General features: G+C 46.0%; 1 long non-coding RNA gene across 1 annotated transcript in view; it reads left to right on the top strand.

The window, feature by feature from the left end:
* Nucleotides 1–112: 112 nt before the first annotated feature.
* Nucleotides 113–25138, top strand: part of LOC120406138 — a 43194-nt gene continuing 18168 nt past the window's right edge. Inside the window, exons 1-2 of the long non-coding RNA XR_005599110.1 lie at nucleotides 113–319; nucleotides 20327–20458. This is a non-coding gene — a long non-coding RNA (uncharacterized LOC120406138). The remainder of the gene's footprint in view (nucleotides 320–20326; nucleotides 20459–25138) is intronic.

Below are 25138 nucleotides of genomic sequence, written 5' to 3' on the forward strand. Positions count from 1 at the left end.
CCCAAACAGCCAGCTCTAAAGGTGGCCCGGCCTCCTTTGCCACCTCCCGGCCTCAAGACGCTTTCATCGTAATCATTTAAAAAAAGGAAGGGGGGCGGGGGTGGAGGAGAAAAGCCGTGTTGCCATGTTTCTGTTGCTGGAAGCGGCCCTGCAAAGCGCCCGTCTGAGCTGCAGCGAGCTGGGCTGGCGGAGGCTGAGCGGCTCCGCAGCGGGGCCGGGAGCCAGCAATGGTGGGGAGGCTGGTTACATTTTGACTCCATTCTTGCAACAAGCGCTTCGCATCCACCCGCGCCAAGTGTTTCGCCCTGGAGACGGGAAGGTCAGGAGTTCACGGCAAGGCGCTGGGGCTGGAAGGGGCTCTTGGATTTGAACACACGCGGGGCCGGGAGAGGGGACCCCTCGAGACAACAGCACCCCTTGCCCGCCAGATAAGGAGGGAGGTGTAAGGAGGGAGCCAGCAGGGATACCGCCTCCAAAGAAGAGAGAAAGAAGCAGGGGCTCCCGCATCCTTCGTGGAGGTTAGGATCGCCGTGAGTTAAGTTAGCCTAGTCTCTGTAATGTGCTTGGGGTAATGGGTTAGATGCTCCCGGAATCACACCCACCTCCTCAGTCAGCTACAGCAGATAAGGACTGGTACTGCGTATCTTTAACACTTTCTGTTCCCTGCCTGGCCCGGATCATAGCCCGTGCCTTCTCCTTCATGCGAAAGGGAGGTCCCATTGACGGGGTAGAGGGTTCTGCTAGGACTCCAGACCACATCTGATCCTCCGAGATTAAGAGCGCCCTTGGGGACGCTACCACCAGCCCTTGCTGAAGGATTTACACCTTTAGCTTTGTAATGGGAACAGAAAGATCCCAGTCTTTCAGGCTGATGGTCACTCTGTGTTCCCTCTATCCTGCACAACACGATATAATTTCACTTTAATTCGTTTTTTATTTCTGTGTGCACCACCAGATTTGCTGCTTTGGACAAACTAATTTAAGCAGACAGCCCATACAACAGAGTTTAACTGCAGGAGGGAGAGGATTCAACTGACCTTGAAGTAACTGGGTTTGTTTTACACACAGGTCTGGGCCCAAGGTTTTTAATGGTCTGCTTAAGCTTTCACTATGAACATTCCTTAAGGCAATGATGTAATAAAAATAATAGTCATTTCACAATACCAGGAGTAAGGCTGGGGAAAGGAAGAGGAAAAATAAATCTGGAAAACCCTGTTTTCTCCTTTTGCCCCATTCCATCACAATGATCATTCCCATTTCATGTGACTTACCCAAGGCCTTAGAAGACAGTTTCAGAGCAGGGAGTTTTTAATTTTAGGCTTGGTCTGCACTACACAGGTTGACGTAAGCTGCCTTGCATTGACCTAACTGTGGAAGTGTCTTCTCTTAGGGTATGCCCACACTACCCGCAGGATCAGCAAGTAGCGATCGGTTTATCGGGGATCGATATATTGTGTCTCATCTAGACGCAATATATCAATCCCTGAACATGCTCCTGTTGACTCCGGAACTCCACCAGGGCGAGTGGTGGTAGCGGAGTCGACAGGGGGTGCCACGGCCGTCGATCCCGCGCTGTGAGGATGGGAGTTAAGTTTAAATAAGATACTTTGACTTCAGCTACGCTATTCCCGTAGCTGAAGTTGCGTATCTTAGATCGACCCCGCCCCCTAGTGTAGATCAGGCCTTAAATTTGGCTCCCGCCAGCATAAGTACCTCTCTACACTGATTTAGGCCATGTCTACACTTACAAGATTACAGTGGCACAGCTGTACCAATAGAGCTGTGCTGCTGTAAGATTGCTTGTGTAGCCATGTTATGGCGACAGGAAAGAGCTCTCCCATTGCCATAATAAAACCAGCTCAATGAGCAGCAATAGCTATGTTGGCGGGAAAGCATCTCCCACCAACATAGTGCTGTACATACAAGTGCTTATTCTGGCAAAACTTATGTCACTCAGGGATTTTTTTTCACTCCTTGAGCAAGAAAAGTTTTGTCAACATAAGTGCTAGTGTAGACATGGCCTAAATAACACCACCTCTCCAAGTGGATAGAGTCAGTTGATGTAATTAGGTCAATGCAGCACCTACATCGACTGTTACTGGCCTTCAGGAGCTGTCTCACAATGCCAACACTGTCGCTACAAGTACTCCTGGTGAGGACATGCACTGCCAACACAAGGAGCCAAGTGTGCATGCACACACACAAGTGATTTAATACTATGGTGGCTGTATGCTGACATCAGTTAAATGGACATAATTTTGTAATGTAGACATGGCCTGAGTTTTCTATCCTGTGCTTGGACCATTACGTCTGATGGGCCTTAATATTGCCAGCCCCAATCATTCAACAAATCATAAATCAGGCCAAAAACTAAAAGACAAAAAACCTACACCATGAGATTATCTTAAAAATCATGAGATTTCATTGAAATAATAAAATTGTCTACCTTTTTATTTGCCTTCGGTTTTGGTTTTGTTTTTGTTTTAGCCCTTAGTTTTCATTTTCCAACTTCTTTCTGCTACCACAAATCTAAAAACTTACTTTTAAAATTAAAATTAAAATAAATAAAGTTGACATTCTCATAACTTCAGGAGCTTGCCTGGATAAGTTATACATGAATGGTTATCAGTTGTATGTCCAGCTAGGAACTCAGCATCAGATCTAGCACCTGGTCTGTGCTGGAAAAGAGCACTAGTTTGACTACATCAGGGGCTTGCATCAGATTAACTGTTTATTTAGCTAAACTTGGTTCACTTTTCTAGTACAGAGAAGGCCTAAATGAGCCACAGACCCAATGGACTGCCAAAAAGCAAGTGTGAGCTTGGGCATTTAAGAGTGACCCTAGAGCAGGGGCCGGCAAACTTTTTGGCCTGAGGGCCGCATCGGGTTTCCGAAATTGTATGGAGGGCCAGTTAGGGCAGGCTGTGCCTCCCCAGACAGTCAGGTGTGGCCTGGCCCCCACCCCCATCCTACCCCTCTTTCTTCTCGCCCCCTGACAGCCCCGTGGGACTCCTGTCCCATCCAACCCCTCCTCCCCCCATTCCCTGTCCCCTAACTGCCCCCCGCCACCCTATCCTCTCATTCCTGACTGCCCCCTGGGGACCCCTACCCCCATTCAACCGCCCTGTTCCCTTCCCTCTGACCGCCATGACCCCTATCCACACCCCACCCCGACCACCACCCAGAACTCCCCTGCCCTCTATCCAACTCCCCCACTCCCTCCTCCCTTACCACGCTGCCTGGAGCACCGGTGGCTGACGGCGCTACAGCCGCGCCGCCTAGAGCACCAGGACAGGCAGCCGCACCACCCAGCTGGAGCCAGCCATGCCACCACGCAGCACAGAGCACCGGATGAGGCCACGTCTCTGCAGCCCCGCCGCCCAGAGCATTGTGGTGGGGCAAGCTGAGGCTGTGGGGGAGGGGGAAACAGCAGGGGAGGGGCTGGGGTCTTGCCTCCTGGGGCAGGAGTGGCCTGTGGGCAATAGTTTGCCCACCTCTGCCCTAGAGTAAACCATCCTAAAAGACTGTGTTGCACTTGCAACATTGGAGGCTGTAATGCTGCAGTCATTTATATTGGTGCAAAGTAGGGATAAAATGACACCCTTCTAAGAGTATGTCTACACTACCCGCCAGATTGATGGGTAGTGATCAATCTATCGGGGATCAATGTATCATGTCTCGTCTAGACATGATACATCGATCCCCAAATGCACTCCCTGGAACTCCATCAGGGTGAGAGGCAGAAGTGGAGTTGACACGGGAGCCAGGGCTGTCGATCCCTGCTTCAGCTCGCTAGTTTTGTAGCTGAAGTTGCGTATTCCCCCCCAGTGTAGATCAGGCCTGATTGGAAGTATTTTACACCTGCTTTGTACTGGTATAAAGGACTGTGCTATGTGCAAAAGCAGGGCAGACTCAAGACTAGCCTCAGCAATGCAATCGTTTTCACATGAGAAGACATTCCAAGAGGTATGGGCTAAACATGATTTGGAGCATTCAGCAATTCTTTGGAGAAAATCTGCAAATGATCTGTAGTTATCATGGTCTTTCCTCAAGGAGCAACTCACTCCTTAGCTTACATCCTGCTTAGCATTTTATGATCAGTGTTTGCTGCTGGAGTCAGGCTAATTAGCTAACTGACAACAGGAGAGTTTTCTTATTTCTTTCCCCCTTAGAAGAAATAAACCACAACCATTCCACCTTAAATAGTTTAGGCTGTACGTAGAAAGGCTGTGTCTGGAGCGACCTTGCTATGATCTAAAGTGTTTTGTTTACAGTCAGGCACCCCCTGATTGCTGCAGCAAATAGTGAGAGAGGCAGGCGTCTGCTATAGTAGCAGCAAAGCGTGAAAAACTACTATAGAGCCCCGAAGAAAAGATCTTCAAATATCAGAGCGCCATCCTCCCGCAGAAAGAGGGCACGACAGGCAAAACAGAGCGAGGTTTTCAGATAAATAGTTTGAAGGAGACATGATGTACTTTTTAATCCCGTTCGACGTTCAGTTATGCATCGTGCTGGAAATGATCACCACTGAGCTGTGGGTGGGTGGGGTGTGTGTCAGTTGTAGAAGAAACGAGTCAAAGGCTGGAAGAGGGGATTAAACGAAGAAAAAACGTAGAGAAGAGAAACAGAAAGGAAAGGAATCAGAACAGTTGATCTAGCTAGAGGGCTGATCAGAGCAGTGCTATGATTTTCATGTATCCCCCCATCCTGTACTTGCTTCTCAGCTCTTACTTGGGCTGCCACATTAGCCGAGCTCCACAATTGTATTCTTACTTTGGGAACTGGTTATGCAAGCTTCCCATCTTCATTTTGCCCCATCCCCCTAACATTTAAGACGGCACTTGCAAAAATGACAAAGCATACTTAAGCTAGCTGCTTAATATCTTGGGGTTGTGGGGTTGTTGTTTTTGTTTTGTTTTGTTTTTTAAAGTTAATCTAGGAAGTGTGGGTCAGGCTGGGATAATCAATCAGCCACTCTACCGGACACTATTGCAGTCAGGATGAAGAAAATGGTAAGAGGAGGTGATCTATTTCAATGGTTTGACTAAGCTTCTTTTTGACTTATCCAAGGCTGTGAGAGCTTATTATAATTCAAACTCCATTAAAAAGCCATTTGCATGCAAAATGCTGCATTTCTGAAGGAATTTGTGGTTAAGGGGTAAGTATAATTCCAGACACAGGCCCTAATAATGCACCTGAGTAGTTCCCCTGAGTTCAATGGTACTATTCACATGCATAAAGCTACTCATATACTTAATTGTGTGCAGGATTGGGGCCATAGAGAGTGCACATGTGCTGAATGGTGAGTTGAATTGACCTGCCATATGTAGATTTATTAAAGGAGCCCTTATATGTGTCCGTTAGGGGTAGTCTGGGACTAGCCCTTCATGGGTGTGCAAGGTCAGCTAAAGGATGCAAGAAACCTCTTCCATCTCAGTGGTGGGGAAAAAAAGGCACGACTCAGATCTTCATTAAAATGGTGTATTTCTAACACTTTTAACTAACACATTAAAGTCCTAGTTAGAGCTGGGCAGGAAATGGTTTTCCCATCCCACAAACATTTTCAAAGTTTTGAATTTTTTTCCCATCCTATGTTGGGATGAAAAGTCAACATCTTGAAAACTGTCCTGAACCAAAATTTTTTGGTTCAAGTCAGTTGACACATTTCATTTTGATAATTTTGAAAGGTTTTGTTTCAGGAATGACCATTTAAAAATGTACTATAATTAGCTTAAATTTTGGAGGAAAAAGGTGTTTTCAACCAGAAAACCAAATTTTTCATTTAAAAAAAGTCAAAGTGGCATGTCTCAACAATTTTAAAACTTTTTTTTTCCAAATTTTTGTTTTAGTCAAGAAATTTGACAAAACCAACTGTCTCCCATGAAGAGTCTGTTTTGATGAACAGGCATTTTTCTGTGAAAAACCTAATGCACATGAGCTATCCTGAAGCAAAAACACAGTGAAGACCAGACACTTTCATTTTACTGTCAGGTAAACTCACCAAAGTCAATCCCATCCAGGGATATAAGACGTTTACCTTGGTGAGTTTACTTCTTGGTAAAACTAAAGTGCCTGGTCTTCACTTTGTGCCTCAGAATAGCTCATGCACATTAGTTACTCTGAGGTAAAAAAACAAAGGGTTTTTTAGCAGTGAAAACAAGCACTAAGTCAAGTGCAATGTGCTTCCAGAAATTCCAGCTTGGATAGTGCATCTCCACACACATCCCCTGAAGGAGCTAATAATATTTTACTATCTCACAGGGGTATTGTGAGGACTAACTACTTCATGTTTGCAAAATGGTTTGAGGATGTAAAGTGCTATATAAGAGCTAAGTGCTAATAATAATGATTCATTATTATTATTACTATGAGAGTAAACAGTTTTCTAACTATGTGCCCAGGAACCTGGTGCCTTTAAGTAAGTTTCTCAATAGATAAATTATATCCAGTGGAAATGAGTTGTTCTGTTTTTCTACAAAGCCTGAAGTGAACTGTTCTGGGAAGGAGATATTATTTTCTAGCAATGTTTTCTCAAGCACAATTCTTTAGGTTCCCAAGTGATGACACATTCTAAAGCAATGCTTTTGGCCCGAGATGTACATCTGTGAAAGGGACACTGGCTCCATTTTTTAAAGCCATTCATTAAATAAAAACACCCTATGTCATATGTTATGTTTCTCTGAAATGTTTAAAGTTTTTAATGCATGAAATCATATGGTGCCTGGATTCTTTCCAGAACACAACACTAACCTCTAAATCAGTAACTGGACATTGCTGGAAGGGTTTGGTGGGGAGTTTTTTACGTCAGTTTTGTGTTTTGTTTTCTTTCAGTAAATGCTACATCTTTATGTATTAGGCTTTTTCATAAAAGCAGCACTCCATATATGTGATAGTTATTACTGAATCTATCCAAAAGGCACACAAATTACTAACCCCCACAAAAAGACAGGGACAGTTCAGCTGGTGTAATTGTCTTAGTTCCAATACCTTACACCCACTGAGGACCTGCCCCAAAGTTTTTTTCTTTAGCTGTAATAATTGCTTGAGGATCAAGAGGGCTAGAAACATTTTCCTTATATAAATAGGTGAATTGGTTTGGCTGCTTCCTAAACTCTTTTTAGGGGATGATTTTACTTTCTAAAGAACTTTGATTTCAAATTACAGCCCACCTCAGACATCAAAAATTACTGTGTCATCTCTGTGCTAAATGCAATGAATAGGACACTGGACTAGACTGCATTGTATTCCTGGCTTTGCTGTGTCACCTTGAGCAGGTACTTTCAACTCTTCTTGCCTGAGTCCCCTCCCATATTTGTCTGACTTGACTATTTAGCTGTTTGGGGAACTGTGTTTGTGCAGTACCCAGCACAATGGGACCCTGGGTACTAGTGTAATAATAAATAATAATTAATGTAGAGCAGTGCCTCAAACTTCTTATATCTTGCCTGTGTTAATACTAAACCATGCTATGAAATTACACAGCTTCATGATACAACATCATTAGTGCACTAACATATAACAACATGATATCCCCACATGGTAAATTTTCCCATTTCACTGCACGTTTCTGGGAATTTAGACAAAATCTAAAAGAAGCAAATCCCTATGACCCGTATGAAAGGTATTTTTAAAAGAAGGGAAGAGGAATTTCTGCATAACCATCTGCTTCCCATTGGAATCAAGTATAATGCTTCTGGGAGCTCTGGGTTGGGCAGAAAATGTCTTTTTTGTTTGCTTGTTTTTAATAAGAAGGTGTCTCTATTAAAGGGAATCTGCAAAGGAAAAACAACTGGATTTGTATTCTCTTTCTGATGATTTAAAAAAGCCCTGCTTATTAACATCCCAAAATTTTACCTGAGGGCTCTCAGTGGGGGTGGAAAATTCTGTGTGTATGTATGTATGTGTACAGCTTTTTGACTGTTTTTAGTGTTACTACTTCCTCTGTCCTAGCTGTATCCATGTAACCCGAAGCTTCTGTTCAAGGCTGTTTATCTGAAAACCTCAATTAAAAGAATTTGTCACCGTATTGATCATTGGTCTGAAAATAATTTTAAATGTAATTTTCAGCCAAAGTTAGGGTTGCTAGCCTATATCGGTAGTTGATGTGTATGGATGTTCTTGAAAGGTAGACACAAAACAAAAAGAAATTGATAAACAAACTGTTGGAAACCCTGGAAATCCAGAGTGAAGATTAAACTCAAAAGAAACCCAAACCTCTGAAAGCATGGAAATTCAGTTAAGTAGCCAAACCACCTTAACTCTTCCCCTATGTGATGCCCTGAGAAACTCGGACTACTTTAGCTCAATATTGCCAACTCCAGTATTCAAAAATCATGAGTCAGCCCCCTCCCCCATCATGAGATTGGCTTAAAAATCAGGAGGGATTTTTTTGTTTGTTTGTTGTTTTTTAAATAAAAAATTGGAGTGTTTTGATTTATCTTCTGAACTGTTTTGAGCCTTTAGGGGGTCATGTTTTCCATCTTCTCTCTGTAACCAGGAGGGACAGAAACTTACTTTTTATTAATGTAAGCGGAGAGTCTCCTGTGATCAAGTGAGTTCAGGAGCTGGGGCTTTCACAAAAATACCAAATTTCACAAGACTCATGTTAAAATCACAAAGGTTGGCAACAGGGTTATCTGTCCATAGCAAAGAGTTCATTTATCAGTTACCATGAAAACTAAGAATGTCTTAATTCTTTAGGCCTGATTTTCAAAGATACTGAACACACGCAAGTCCCGTTGAAATCAGTGAGAGCTGTAGGTGCTCAGCAGTTTTGAAAATCAAGCCATGAGGTCTGCAGGATTGAGGGTCCCTTCCTAAGGTATATAGCAACGGGGGAAATGTGGCTGGCAGGAAAGTTGGGGGATGAATCTCCCTTCCCTCCTGGCCTGCTGTTCTCTGGACTGCACGGAAGGGCGAGAGTCATGGGAACAGAAAAGCTGCTGTTGTATTGCATGGCTACTTCCTCCGGAGTCCCTCCCCCATGCACCATGATTCCCCTTCCCCTGAGCCCATGTAAGCTGTTCAGCCCTATGACAAGTTCAACCTGCAATCCATAATGAGGCTTGTCCTTGGGCCTTTCTCCAGAATGCACCTCCTGCAAACCTTAGGTTAACCTGTCCCCAAACTCTCCGTCATAGGCCTTAGGAGGCCTATGGAGGCCTATTGTTCAGGTCGTGGCATCTCCTCTGAGCCTTAGGCTGTTGGGGGGGGGGGGGGAGGCTTCCAAATTCACCCCCCCCCCGTGGGCTTTAGGAGTAGCTAAGCAGCAGCCTTCACTCTACAAATTTCCCCAGGGTACCCTCCTCCTCAGTTTTAGTTTACTTCTTTATCCCCAATGAAGCAAAAACTAGCTCAAAAAGATGCTTGTCAGCCTTGCCACAAGCCAAGATAGGCTTGTTGGGCCTAACGGCTGGTCTGCACTGGGAACATACATCGGCATAGCTACTTCTCTCGGGGTGTGTGAAAAAGCCATACCTCTGAGAGATACAGCTATATCGACCTAACCCCCAGTGTCAGCAGTGTTACGCTTACAGAAGAATTCTTCTGTCCTCCTAGCTACCGCCTCTTGGGGACATGGATTACCTAAGATTACCTACACCAAGAGGAAAAGCCGCCTGTCAGTGTAGGTTGTGCCTACACTGAAGTGCTACATTGATGCAGATGCAGCACTGCAGCTGCCCCTTTGTAGCATTTTAAGTGTAGATATACCCTTAGGTCCATATCCTCAAAGTTATTTAGATTCCCATCAAGAGTTAGGTGCTTTGAAAATAGCTTTGAAAATGTGGTCCTAAAATCAACACAGTGGTAGGGAATGAGCCTAAGGTTATGTCTTCATTGATAAAAAGGCATATTTTTCACTGAGGGATAACTAATGGATGTTAGCTATTACAGCTGTGCAAATAACTTATTTTTGGTTTGGTGGCCAAGCCTAAAAAAACATTTGGGATTGATCCAAAATATTTCTTTTTAAATTTTTCAGCAAACCAAAAAAAGAAGTCAAAGCGTTTGTTTGGTCAAACAAAACTTTTTGTTCAACCCAAAATGAAACATTTTTTTTTGTTTGTGTTTTTTTTAATAATCTTTTGGAAAATAAAGTGGAAGTATCTTTCTAAAATTCTAAAGTCGTTTTGAATAAAAAAAATCAAAATGTTTCATTTAAAAAAATGTCAAAAATGAGACATTTCTGCTTTTTCAGAACTTTTTTTCATGTCTGAAATAATTTGGTGAATTTGTTACAAAATGTTTCAGTTGATCTGAATATGCATATTTTTGGTGAAAAAAAATTTAATTTGAAAAAATTTCACTGAGGTCTGCTACCTGTGCTACTGCAAAAACATAGCAGAGATAGATCACTTGAGTTTTACTAAGGCCTTGCCTACACTACTAGTGCTATGCTGATTTAACTATAGACGCAGTGTATTCTGACTGAGTTTTTGTTGTTGTCATAGCTACACCGCTTCCCTGAATGACATTATCTGTGCTTGCTACGGTGACCAGACAGCAAGTGTGAAAAATCGGGACAGGGGGTGGGGGGTAATAGGAGCCTATATAAGAAAAAGACACAAAAATCGGGACTGTCCCTATAAAATCGGGACATCTGGTCACCCTAGTACTCGCTGTGCTGTTGTAGGTTTGTTGGTCCCAGGATATTGGAGAGACAAGGTAGATGAAGGCTATTAATACTGCGTCATGTGGGACCACATTTGGAATCCAACTCTGGGACCCTCTGTTTGGGGTTTGTGAGCATATATATACATATGCCTCCCTAAGCATTTGTTTGATGGGCAGTCTGAATTATATCTGTTCTTTATAAATCTTGCACATTTTCCTCAGATTAATTATTCCAGGGTTCTGTATTGACTGATTTGCCAATGTAAGTAAATGAAAGGCCTAATTCTGAAGAGACTGACTTATGGATGTAGTATTTACTACTGTGAATGGTTCCATTAAAGTTTGTGATAGATTCATATATTTTAAAACCAGAGGAACCATTCTGATAATTTAGTCTGACCTCCTGCATAGTGCAGACCAGAGAATTTCACCCAATAATCCTGGCATTGGGCCCATAATTTTGAGCTAGAGTATCTTTTTTTTTTTTTTTTTAAAGAAAGACATTGTAAGGCCCAAACTTGCAAACATTTACTCTGGACATGGTGTTTACTATAGGGCATAGATTGTAATAAATGTGCTACATCCATTTGTGTTTGCAGAACTGAGTCCTAACATGACAGATTGAATATGTGCTATGCACAAAGCCTTGGGTAAAATTTTAAAGAGAGCCTAACTGACTATGGAGCCTAAATTCTATTTTTAAAAGTCAATGGGATTTAGGCTCTAAGGTGCCTAAGTAGTGTCTTGATTGAACAGAGGCTCCTAAATCACTTAGGCCCAGCTCTGCAAAAATATAGCCATGTAACTCCCAATGGGATTTCAGTAGAGATTAGGCACCTAAATACCTTTGAGGATCTGGGTTTTACGTAGTTTAAATTTGTTTTACCCCTTCTCTACATGTGAAAATTTTAATTTAATCCATCTAGAAACCAATTTAGTTTGATCGGTACAACCTCCTTGTGAGCACACACAGTGCCCTATATCAGTTTAGTTTTACACTAATTGGTTTTGGTTTTTTGCTTGGATTTTTCATTTTATTTATTTATTTATTTATATTTTTCCACCACCAGAGTATGTGTAAATTTTTTCCTTCGGTAAGGATAGCTACAATATCTTCAACAGCTTTCTTCTCTCACTCTGTGTTGCTGGGGAAAAGAGATGATGTTAAGACCCAATTTAATTACTGACAGAACTTGAAAATATTTCAAATAAACTGTATTTCTTTTGTACCTATACTTTTATAATGGAGAGCAGTAGCTTAGGCCCTGGAGCCTAGTTATTTCTGCGCAGCTTTACAGAGCTGGTATTTAGTTATTAAGTCATTTGATTCTTTTCCTGTATAGTTTATAACAAATGATACAGCGTATACTGTAGAAAGTCAAATACAATTGTTTTCTTTTCCTCAGTAAGTACTTAAATCTTGTCTTGGAAAGGGGCCAGAGCGCAGAGCAACACTGTTCCAGCAGTAACATTTTGTACTTTATTTTTAAAACAAACAACAACAAAACCCTCACTTGAAGTAAAAATTCTTTCCCTTCCTCCACCCCCCAAAACACATGCATCCTCTTATGCATTCTTTCTGTCACAAACACACACACAAAGTTTGTGTTGACAATTTCTGGTAAGCACGTTATAGGCCATAACCTCTGCATTATTTATATACATTTATAGCAAACTGCTAAGAAAGAGCTCATGTCCCAAGGCTCTAGAGTCTAGTGCTACATTTTAAAAAAGTGACTAGTGATTTTGAGTACCACAATTAAGACACCTCACAAAATCAATGCCATTAAAAGTGTCCCAAGTAGAGCACCCCAGAACTGAGGCACACAAATCACCAATCGCTTTTGAAACTATTGGCCTGGGGTGCCCTTGACAATCCTTTGAAAATACACAATAATTCAATTAAATCAGCAGATACTTTTAATTACTCCCAGATAATTACAAAAAACAAGTAGCAGCAAACATATAAACGAAGTTTAAGATCCACAAGCCAGTGCTCACACAAGCCAGCCAGCTTGACAAATCTTCCCCTGCTCCCTAAAAGCCAGGGAGAAGAGACAGACCTGGAAAAGTGCTCTCCCAAAGGTCAGTAAACTTGGGCTTGTTTTGGAGCAAGGGGAGCAGTGAGTTCCAAACAGGGAGGGGGAGACGGACACCCCTAATTGGGAACATGCTGCAGGCTACCCCCTCTCTCTTGTAACAATGGAGTTCCAGCTACTGCACCTTCACTGATTGCAACTGTCGGTATGGACAGGGAGAAAGGCAGGCTTAGGGCTTGTCTACACTTGGAGTTATTCAGGAATTCCTGCGCTAGGAGTGTTTTACCACCATACACTATTCCGGTGAAACACTCTGTGGTGGGATATACAAACCCCATGCTGGCCAGGAAAGGGTTAATGAGCTGCTGTGGGCTTTGTTTGCCCCTCCCCGCTACACCTGCCATAGGTGTCCACCTTGGAGGGAGGGGTCAAAAGGAGCAAACCCAACTCATTCAGTTGGTGGGAGGCAGAATAGACTTTCACTTGCATTGTGTAAGAGAAGTTTGCCTGGAGCCAGGAACTGCTTGAGAGGCTGCTGCCTGTCACAGCCTCCCTGGGGGAAGGTAGGCCTGATGTGGCACTACTGTTGTGATTTGCTGCCAATGCCTTGCTTGTTGCTGCTGGGTAAGACTGCTGCAGGTGGTGCCCTGCCTGAAGCGGGGTGACAACTAAATAAAGACCTTGTGTGCTAGGCACTCAACTGGGAGCCTAACAGTAGTTGGCTGTGAACCCAGAAGCACTCATGTCACATGCTCCTAGTGTGACTGCAGTTTATACTGGCAAAGCTGTGCTTTTACTGGTGTAGCTTATTCCACCATCCCTGAATGAAACAAGCTATACTGGAAAAGCACAGTTTTGCTGGCATAACTGCAGCTATGCTAGGGGCTTCTGCTGGCACAGTTCCGTGGTCAGGGATCACACTTCTTCACATCCTGACACAGCCATGGCAGCAGAAGTCTGTAGCATAGACACAACCTTAACTGCTGTTCCTGAAAAACTCCATGGGTAGACAAGCGCTTGGGCACCAATCCTGCACTGAGCTGCCAGTCGCAGATGTTTCCACTGTGCCCTTGGAAACAGCTGTTTTGGGGGGATTTGGCTTCCACACCACAGATTCGTTTCACACCTATTTTTAATCACTCCACCTCTCTGGCTCTGTTTCCTCTCCCAGAGTTTGTCACTCTTCTCTATTGAGATTGTAAACTCTCAAGGGCAGGGCTGTCTCTTAGTCTCTGCTAGTATTGTGCCTAGCACAATGGGGGCCCTGATCTAATAATCTGGCTTTGAACCTGTTTGGTCAGATGCTGTAGATGGTGCTGAACCACTTTTAGATTTATGCTAAAGACTATAGTCCTTGAATGGGGAGGGATAGCTCTAGTGGTTTGAGCATTGGCCTACTAAACCTAGGGTTGTGAGTTCAATCCTTGAGAGGGCTATTTAGGGAACTGGGGTAAAAATGTCTGGGGATTGGTCCTACTTTGAGTAGGTGGTTGGACTAGATGACCTCCTGAGGCCTCTTCTATGAACAGAGCCTGGGACACTGAGAGTCTTTTCACACTGGCCACCCACCATGTTAAAAACTGTTTTATGGTGGCACCATGTCTGAATCATATTGTGACTGTAGTCACACCTTATACATCATTGTAATAATCTTTGTACAAAATATGCCTTGTGAGGTATCATGTGAAAACTAATAACTTGCTGCTCAGTAATGTTATGGTAAAATGTATGTAGCAACATCATATATAAAGCTATGAATTCCCCTGAATGATATCGGTGGCACATAGCCCCCGTTAGGCAGGTCCTCAAGTAGGTCCTAAACAAAGGAATGTGTGTTTACCTCAGTTTCCATGTAAATTGAAAACAGGGTTCTCAGACACAAGAGGGGAGACAAGGAGAATCTGACAAACAGAGGTGAGAAGAAGCCATGTGCATCCTCTTTCACCACCAGGCACCATGCTGCCTTCTTTACTGTTTGAATGAACTTTAACTAGGGGTAACTGTTGGGAATATGCATCTCAAAGGGTAACTGAACTATAAAAGTGAGGGGCAAAACACCCCAAGTTGTCGCTCCCTGTCCATCTCTCTCTAAGAAACCAAAAGAAACAGCTGTTGGATTTTGGGAGCAGACCCTGGCCTAAGAGTTTGGTCAGCAATGTTACTGGAAATGTGGTAAGGGACTTCACCTTGAACCAAGTCTAGTTTGTTAAGTCTAGTACTAGAAAGTGTAGTATCATTATGATACTTGTTTCTGACTCTAATGCCTGATTCTTGAACTCACCTAAAACCTTTCTCTTTGTAGTTAAATAAACTTGTTTTATTCTTTAATCAAAACTAATCCAGTGTTATGAACCATGTGAGTAACTCCAGTTAGGCTAGCGAACTATTGTATATTGATCCCCTTAGAGGAGCGATGGACCCAGTATATCTGCACTGTCCAGGAGAGGGCTGGACAGTGCAGCACACACATGTATGGGGGGAAATCCAGGACTGGGAGCATGTTGGGTCACCCTGCATATAACCACGGCTGCTGGAAGCCAGCATGTGGCTGGTGTTTGCTGACAGGCTGTTGGGTCTGAGTTGGATCAGGGCGGGGATTATTCACAGACACTGTGGGTGTGGCCTGCATGCTGATAGGCTGTTTGTGAACAGCCCAGGTTGGGAACTACAGCAGGAAAGCATTGTGAGGCACCCCAGGTTGCAGGCAGGTAGGGACACAGCCCCTCACTGGTCTGGATTGTACCCTGGAATGTAATACCGATTCTAATATAATTTTCATGCAAAGCACCGTCCATAATGAACACCACTTCTGTCAGTGCAGTTGCCCCAAGCATTTTGCAAAGGAGACTTTTGAATAATCATCATAGCTGCTGCAGGTGCTCTTGACTGTAATAACTGTGCTATAATAAACTGATTTTGGTTTTGATATGTTAAGTATATTTGTATGTATGGGCTCATTTAATTTGATGGTTATGACAATTGTTGTTTCATAACCAAAACAAGTGGATTTTATAGCTCGTGAGTCAGTTCCTGGCTGTAAAGGCTTTGTTTTCTTAAATAGACAGGATTTGCTGCAGGTAGGGCAGAGGTGGGACAGTTGTTGCTGGGGCTGATACACTGAATGTAACTATTGTGGCTATAGTTGGCTGCTTTGCTTATGTTTATTCGGTTCCCTATCACCTCACATCATGATTCAGCCATTCTGATGTCAATCATTTACAGCAGGGTTGGCCAATTTACAGCCCACAGAACAAACTTGGCCTGGAGCCTTGTTAAAATATAGCCCACATGCTGGAGTAAAACTTTTCTGACCCCTGTCCTCCTCTCAGGTGCCAGTAATATTGTTATTTATTAAGGGTTTGATTCTTTCACGGAGGTTGCGGAAGTCATGGATTCCGTGACTTTGTGACTTCCACAGTGGCTTGTGTGGCTGACTCCAGGGCCCCACAGCCAGCCGCACTGGCCACTGCTGGAGCAACCCAGGGCCAGTTTCTCGGGAAGTCCCTGGGGCCAGATATCCGGGGCCTCCCGAACAACCACCAATGTGGCTGATCCCAAGACCGCCCAAGCAGCGGTGGCAGGAGCAGCGGCCCCAGGTGCGCCCAGAGGCCATTCAGAGAGCGGTCCCTGTGAGCAGCTGCTGGCGGGAGGATGGGTGGGGAAGGCAGTCAATCCTCATCACTTCACTGGAGCATGGGCCCCCCCAGAGCAGGGGCCCCCTGGAGCAGCAGGGCCCGGAAGTTCAGATTCAGTCGGGTATTTTTGGTTAAAGTCATGGACAGGTCATGGGCCATGAATTTTTATTTATTGTCCGTAACCTGTCCATGACTTTTACCTAAAATACAGTACCTGTGACTAAATCGTAGCCTTATTGATTATTTATAATATCATAGCACTTGGGCCCTTGGCTGTGACCAGGGCTCCATTGTGCTAGGCGCTGTACAGCTCCAGAACAAGAAGATGATCCTTACTGGTGGGATCATGGAAAGGAGCAAGAACTGAACAGCTTTTCCAAGTCTAAGGCCTTGGCCTCCGGTAAAATTTTCAAAAGTGCCTTAGGCCCAGATCGATGGGAGTCAAGTGCTAAATAACTTTGTGGCGTTGGGCCTAAGTAACATACCAGATTAATTCCCATTTTCCAGAGACTTATGTGCCTCAGTCACACTGAAAGATAGTATACTCTAGGCTCATAAGGGCCTACATTGCTACTGAAAACAAGACTTGGGTTCCTAAGTCACTTAGGCACTTTTGAAACTGTTACCCCCTTGTCCATACACACAAATTGCATGACAATAAGTGATACTGGTATAGTTAAACTGAGGTAACTAAACGCACCAACTGCATGTGTTCACATTGTGCTTGGCATTGGCACACGCCACATTGCATTTGAAGCCACATACCTGCACAGCATAGTGTGGAATCAGTGTAGTATATTGCAATGTGGTATCCCAGGGCGCTTTGTACTTCCACCAGGCTCACAACATGTTGGGCAACTTTCATGGCAGAGTGTGGGATACTTCCTGGAGGCCAGAGGAATTGTGAGTGGAAGGGACAAACTCCAGTGATCCCTCCTGCTCTATCCCAGTATTCATCTGTTGCCAGGGCAACTTCCAAACTCCTCTGTCGGCTTGGAGAAGGCTCAGAGGAATACTGCACACCTGTTGCTTGCGGAGATTGAAAAGGAACTCCTGTTGCTTGGCTTCACTGCAGAGTTAACTAGAGTTATAACCAAAGCATTGTTCCTAATTCAAGTCCTGTCCACACACAAAACCCTAACTCTGGTGTGGCGGTGCTTTTAACTTGAGCTGACTGGCTCATCCGGGGATAGACAACTAGAGTTTCCCGAACTTCTCAGCTACTGACACAGCCACTGTGTGCTACTAATCCCACCTCTGCAGCTCAAGTGTTATTTGTGCTGTGTGGCCACTCTCACTCATGCTAGGGTAACATAAGAGATGACTTGAGTGTAGATCAGCAGGGGCGGCTCCAGACCCCAGCACGCCAAGCACGTGCATGGGGCGGCATGCCGCGGGGGGCGCTCTGCCGGTCGCTGGGAAGGCGGCAGGCGGATCCGGTGGACCTCCCGCAGGCGTGCCTGCGGAGGGTCCACTAGTCCCGCGCGGCTTCGGTGGGGACCAGCGCACCCTCCGCAGGCACGCCTGCGGGAGGTCCACCGGAGCCGCGGGACCAGCGACCGGCAGAGTGCCTCCCGCGGCACGCCGCCCTGCTTGGGGCGGCGAAACGTCTAGAGCCGCCCCTGTAGATCAGGGTGGGCAAACTTTTGGCCTGAGGGCCACATCTGGGTGGGGAAATTGTATGCAGGGCCATGAATGTAGGGCTGGAGCATTGTGTTGGGGTGCAGGAGGGGGTACAGTGTGTAGGAAGGGGCTCAGGGCAAGGGGATGGGGCAGAGGAGGGGTGCAGGGTGTACAAGGGGGCTCAAGGAAGGGGGTTGGGGTGCAGGGTGCAGCAGAGGGCTCAGGGCAGGGGTGCAGCAGGGGGTTGGGGTGCAGGAGCTGTTCAGGGTGCAGGCTCCATCTCAGTGCCACTTGGAGTGGCTCCGGGGTGGCAGCAGCGCATACCGGGGCCAGGACAGGCTCCCTGCCTGCCTTGGCCCCACGCCGCTCCTGGTAGGCCAGCACCACATCCCTGCGGCCCCTGGAGGTTGGGGGGCAGAGGGCTCCACGCCCTGCCCTCGCCTGTAGGTATCTCCCCCAAAGCTCCCATTGGCCACGGTTCCCTGTTCCTGGTCAATGGGAGCTGCAGGGGGAGGTACCCACAGGCGAGGGCAGCGCATGGAGCCCTCTGCCCCCTCTTCCCCAGGGGCTGCAGGGATGTGGTGCAGGCTGCTTCTAGGAGCGGCCTGGGGCCTGTGGCACTACGGGGGTGGCAATCCCGCAGGCTGGATCTGGCCCATGGACAGTAGTTTGCCCATCCCTGGTGTAGATAACCGGAGTTACCTCTGCAGTGAAAACAGAGCCTGAGAGAGATGGTGGCATCCCGGAGGCAGTGGGTCTTTCTGGAGTAACTGAAGGACTAAGTTTTGTAGTGACTGGTGCAGAGTGGGACAATAGTGGAAGGACAACTTGTACACTTAACTCAGATGTGGGATGCATTCGCACTTCCACTAAACTGATTTAACACCATCTGAGAAAAGTTGTATTGCTTGTGAACTAAAGTAACCTCTATGAATTCAAATCCAAAGAGCCATCAATGAGAGACAACATGTGTGTTGAGACATGGCATTTCCCCCTGATATAAGGAACATTATACTGGTGCAATTTTTGTAGACAGACAAGGCCTTAATCTCCAGCCCCAAGAGTCAAATTTGGCTCTAGTACAAGTGGGCACAACTCCATTAACTCCAATGAAGTGACACCTATTTACACCAGAATTTGACCCATGTATTCAGCTGAATTTGGTGCAGAACAGGAAATGGTAATTAGGCACAGAGGAAGAATATTGAAAAAGCACCAAGAAGGAATGAAAGAAAAATAAAGGGATAAAGAGAACAGGAATGAGTGAAAGAGGAAAAGAACAGAAACCAAGGGGAAAATAGGAGAATGAATGGGAGAAAGAAGGGATAAGCTACAACAAAGACCTATTCAACATGTAAATTTAAGTGTCAGTTGCACCGGTTTTTAAAAATTGGTTCAATCTCACCTGCGTTTAAATTGCTTTGCCTGCTCAGTGATGACCCAGGCAAAAATGTGTAAATCTCATGTTAGAAACCCAATCTTGAGACCATTGCCATCTGAAAACTGTTTACCAAAAAGGTATCATCATGCTTCAGGCCAAGCAGGCAACTGGTGTTGGGCTTCACCAGTGTTTAACAATGGGGCTAAGGGCATGTTTGTACTATGGTGTACGTGACAGTTTACTCCCCTAGGGTCAAGGCAGCATGGCCTAGCAGCCAGACTCCATGGGGGTGGAGCCCCCTCCAAGGGGTGTAGCATCCTGACTCCACCAGGCCCCAAACCAGGGCCCTCACAGTGGTGTAGCAACTTGCCACTGACTCAACAGCAGGGTCCTACCAAAACATGCTGAGGCTTCCCAGGAGGGAGGTACCACTCCATCACCCTCCCTGGGTCACTTCCTACCAGTCTCTGTGTTAGGGTCTCCCATGAGACATTGGGTTCTCTGTGGTCAGCTGAGCTGGTCACCTCCTGTGACTACCCTAGTCACCGGGATTCAAACAGGCCCAGGGAGGCTCTGGTTCCCAGCACAGACAGTGGCTATGGCTCACCCTCCACAGCCACTTCCCAGACCAGTCCTTCCCCTGTAGCCTCCAACCCAGAATGAGCTGGGCTTCCTCCCTTCATACTGCTAGAGCATTTGGAGCATGCCCAGTCCTGCCGGGGAGGCGGGACTTCCGCTGTCAATAATATGGGCTTAACCCTATCTGGGCTAGTGCAGGGTAAGCAGACCCTGTCACAGTGTAGACTAGATGGTTCCATGGAGACAGGAATGAAAGTGGGTAGGGGACTGGACGAAAAAGGGTTGGGGCAAGAGAGGCACTGCAGAAGAAAAGCAGAAAAGAACTGCTAAAGCCAAGTACCTAGGTACATGTTTTTCTACTTCATGTTTAGGGCTTAGGGATTTTTAATACAAAGGGGCTATAGACGGACAGGGGTTTGTTCTTGCTGACGTGCCTCCTTTGTTTCTGGTTCCAGCAGCTGCTGCTTTTTCCTGCATAGTCTTTTCCTGTCCGTCTCCCTCATTCTTTGGGAAAGAATGCTGCATAGACTCAGTTGGTTCTTGTCAAGATGTTTGGCTTGCAACAATCAATAGCAGGATAACACCAGGTATGTCTGAGACAGAGGTAGGTTTGCATCTATAATGAGTGATAAACCTTGCAGGTTCTCAGTTAGTCTGTGGAGAGCTGGCTGGTCACATGGCGCTGGCTCCTCTTTGTTCCCAGCTGCTGAAGCACAAGAAAAGAGGTTAAAAATAAAATACTTTCCTCATGTCCCTTTTGCATGTCAGCAATCATTGTAGCTGCCACAGGGATGTCTTGCAATTGTGAATGGGTGGGGAGGTGCCCCTGGGAAATCTCTCTATTAAGATGCAGCCTATGCCATGAAAATGAGAACCCCTGATGCCTGCTTGGTCTATTACAGGTTAAATATATGGGGCTAGGGCAGGTTACTACAGCAGTAGTCCAAAACACACAGGCCTCTGGTACAGATTAAATAATATTTAGATGTACTCAAGTCATAGACTTATCAGTGTTGGAAGGGACCTCAGGAGGTCATCTAGTCCAACCCCTTGCTCAAAGCAGGACCAATCCCCAGACAAACTTTTGCCCCAGATCCCTAAATGGCCCCCTTGAGGATTGAACTCATAACACTGGGTTGAGTGGGCCAATGGTCAAACCACTGAGCTATCCCTCCCCCTTTAGTAGGCCCTAATGAAATTCACCATGTGGTACTCAAGGAACTAGCTGAAGCAATCACAGAACTGTTGACAATCTTTGAGAATTCATGGAGGACAGGTGAGATCCCAGAGGACTAGAGATGGGCAAACCTAGTGCCTGTCTTTAACAAAAGGAACAAAGAGGACCCATGGAATTATAAACCAGTCGGCCTAATGTGGATACTGGAAAGACACTGGAGCAAATTATTAAGCAATCAATTTGTAAGTACCTAGAGCAGAGGTGGGCAAACTACAGCCCACAGGCCACATCTGGCCTGTGGGACCATCCTGCCCGGCCCCTGAGCTCCTGGCCTGGGAGGCTAGACCCTGGCCCCTCCCCTGCTGTTCTCCTTCCCCTCACAGCCTCAGCTCACTGCGCCGCCGGCACAGTGCTTTAGGTGGCAAGGCTGTGAGCTCTTGCCAGGCAGCGCAGCTGCAGAGCCGTGGCCTGACTCGGTGCTCTGTGCTGTGTGGTGGCGTGGCTGGCTCCAGCCGGGCAGCACGGATGCCTGTCCTGGTGCTCTGGGCAGTGCGGCTGTACTGTCGCCAGCCACCAATGCTCCAGGCAGCAAGGTAAGGGGGCAGGGAGCGGGGGGGTTGGATAGAGGGCAGGGGAGTTCAGGGTGGTGGTCAAGGGGTGGGGGTGTAGATAGAGGTCGGGGTCGTCAGAGAGCGGGGAACAGGGGTTGAATGGAGGCAGGGCGGTTGGATGGGGCAGTGGGGGACAGTCAGGGGCGGGAGGTCTGGGGGTGGACAGGGAGCAGGGGGGCATGGATGGGGTAGGAGTCCCGTGGGGGCTGTCAGGAGATGAGAAGCGGGGGGGTCAGATAGGGGGCAGGGGCCAGGCCTCCCGTAACCGGCCCTCCATACAATTTCGGAAACCCGATGTGGCCCTCAGGCCAAAAAGTTTGCCCGCCCCTGACCTAGAGGATCATAGGGTTACAAGTAATAGCCAACAGGGATTTGTCAAGAACAAATCATGACAAACCAACCTAATTTTCTTCTTTGACAGGGTCACTGGCTTATTTGATGGGAGGAAGCTGTAGACATGATATACTTTGATTTTTAGTAAGGCTTTTGAAACAGTCCCACTTGACAGTCTCATAAACAAACTAGGGAAATGTGATCCAGATAAAACTACTATGAGGTAGGTGCACAACTGATTAAAAGACCAAACTCAATGGTTTGCTGTCAAACTGGGAGGACATAACTAGTAGCGTCTGCAGATGTCTGTCCAGGGCTCATCAATATTTTCATTAATGACTTGGATAATGGAGTGGAGAGTATGCTTATAAAATTTTCAGACGACACTAAGCTGGGAGGGATTTCAAGCACTTTGGAGATCAGGGTTAGAATTCAAAAGGACCTTGACAGATTGGAGAATTGGTCTGTACTCAACAAGAAGAAATTCAATAAAAACAAGTGAAAAATTCTACAATTAGGAAGGAAAAATCAAATGCACAACTACAAAATGGGGAATAACTGGCTAGGCTGTATAACTGCAGAAGAGGATCTGGGAGTTATAGTGGATCAGAAATTGAACATGAGCCAAAAATATGATGCAGTTGCGAAAAAGACTAATATACTTCTGGAGTGTATTAACAGGAGTGTGGTATTTAAGACACAAGACGAAATTGTTCTTCTCTACATGGCACTGATGAGGCGGGAGCTGGAGTAGGGTGTGAGTATTTGGGTGAAACACTTTAGTAAAGATGTGGACAAACAGAGGAGAGCAAGAAAAATGATGTAAGGTTTAGAAAACCTGACCTTTGAGAAAAGTTTTTTTTTAAAAAATGGAAATGTTTAGTCTTGAGAAAAGAAGACAGACGGGGGACCTGATAAGTCTTCAAATCTGTTGAGGGGCTGTAATAAAGACGGTTGTTCTCCATGTCCACTGAAGGTAGGACAAGAAGTAATCGGCTTAATCTGCAGCAAGAAAGATCTAGGTTAGATATTAGGAAAATCTTTCTAATTATAAGGATAGTTAAATACAGGAACAGGATAGCAGGGGAGATTGTAGAATCCCATCATTGGAAGGTTTTGGATAAACACGTGTCAGGGATGGTCTAGGTTTACGTGGTCCTGTCTCAGTGTGGGAACTGGACTTGATACCTCTTGAGTTTTTCTTCCAGCCCAAACATTTCTGTGATTCCAGTGATCAGGGCAATATACTGACTTTTACTTCAGGGCCATGCTAAATACATCTGAATAGAACTAGTCTAATTTAAAGCCCTGTCTATGCTGGCCAAGCTCCAGGTATTGTGGGCTTCTCTGCACTAAAAAAATTATCCACTGCTGGCAACAGGTGTCAGCAACAAGATCCCCTGAACAGGGCTTTAGCTGCAAGTGTAGACAAGGAGAAGGTTCAGAGCTTTTTCTGTGACCATGATAAAAACCTGAGCAGAAGCATGGGGGCAGCGAGGCCAGAACAGGTTTCAGCTGTGGTTACAGGAACAGTGCTGAACATGGCAATTCCTTGCCTATGCTTGCAGGTGAACTGTGGGGAACCACCATTTTTGGAGCATAGGTCAGGCTTGAGTTAGCAGCAGATGTGCTGATACACAGTTCCAAATCTCAGTATAGACAGGGCCTTAGTGGTTGTAACCTTTCTAGGAAGAATCTTGTCATACTGCAGTTTCCTTGGCCAGTGCAGACAGTGCCAGAAACATTTTCCTGCTTCCTTGTATCAGAGTGTGAATTGTAAATACTCAGCTTTATATTTATTGTGGGCCACAGTACACCTTCCCATGGTGAAACCCACAGGAGGGGAATAAATAGCCCATGAATTCCCTGTGAATGCACCCTGATAGGTAAATGGCAAGCACAGAAATAGCCATCCAAACTGCATCATTCTTGGGCACCTATGAGGAGAAGTACTAACCTCTTGGAGGGGGTGCTTCTCTATGCTGTCCAGCCTTCTCCAGGGGTCGGGCCAGCCGGCTGGTGGCCCAGGGATCGGGCCAGCACTTGGGGACGGGCCAGAGCCCTGGGGGTTGAGCTGGCACTCAGGGGCTGGCCGGTGTCTGTTGAGCTGGCACTCGGGCCAGCGCTCAAGGCCAGAAGGCGGCCAGGGGTCAGGGTGATTTGGCTGGGGCGCCTCTGGCCTTGGGGGGTGGGGCTCAGGGCTCTGGCAGGTGAGCGGGGGGCGGAAGGGGTGGGATAGGGATAGGGCCTCAGGAGGAAGGGGTGGGGCCGGGGAGCTAACCGGGAGGGAGCATTCATGTTCCATCCATGCCTGCTAGCCGAGTCTGTCTACTCAGGCTGGAGGCTTGCTTCCAGTTGCAGTGTAGACATGCCCTTAAGAGCCATGAAGCCATTGGCTTGTGCCCAAATAGTAACGCCCTCCCAAAGGAGGATAAAGACACAGAATGGGAGCTAATGCACCCTTTGGTCCCATCTAGATATGTGATAGGTCTTGAGGGGAATACATTAACGACAGCAGCTGCTCCATAGCTCCTGTTTCCTTCCCCTTGTGCCCTCCAAGCCACAATGCTGGGGCAGAGGGGCTTTACTGATCTCCTGGGGGAAGTGCTTTCCTTCTTCCATGGTCCCTACCTCCTCTCAACATGCTCTTGCTCTCCTTTGTCCTTGGATGTGCATGAGAGAGCCCTGTGCATTCATTCAAAGGCAGGACATGGCCTGTAAGCAGGAACTCCAAAGGTGCTTGATAAACAAGAATGAGCAGGAACAGGAGACAGCCGCCAATGCCATTCAGCCCGTCCACTTTCATCCACTTTGTTACTGTGTCCTGCCCACTCCCGCTTTCATCTCTCATCCTTTTTTTCTTTAGCAACCTCTCGCCTCTTCCTTTTTTTAGTCCCTAGCTTTTAAATGTGTTTAAATGTTTTGTTTCAATGCCCACTCTTGGTAATTTAGTCCACATGTGCGCATAATTCTGCACATGCAATGCTCTTGCACAAAGCTTTCTTTACAGCTGTTTTTTTAAAGCTCATGTTCTCTCATTGTCACGTTCCCTTTCTGCACGGAGGTGGGTGCTTTTCAGAAGAGGTAAGCTTAACCCTTTGTATCAACTCCAGACCCCTTGGTCTTCATAAATGTAAACTAGTCAG

This window comes from Mauremys reevesii, linkage group 1 (assembly GCF_016161935.1).
Source record: "Mauremys reevesii isolate NIE-2019 linkage group 1, ASM1616193v1, whole genome shotgun sequence".
Lineage (NCBI taxonomy): Eukaryota > Metazoa > Chordata > Testudines > Geoemydidae > Mauremys > Mauremys reevesii.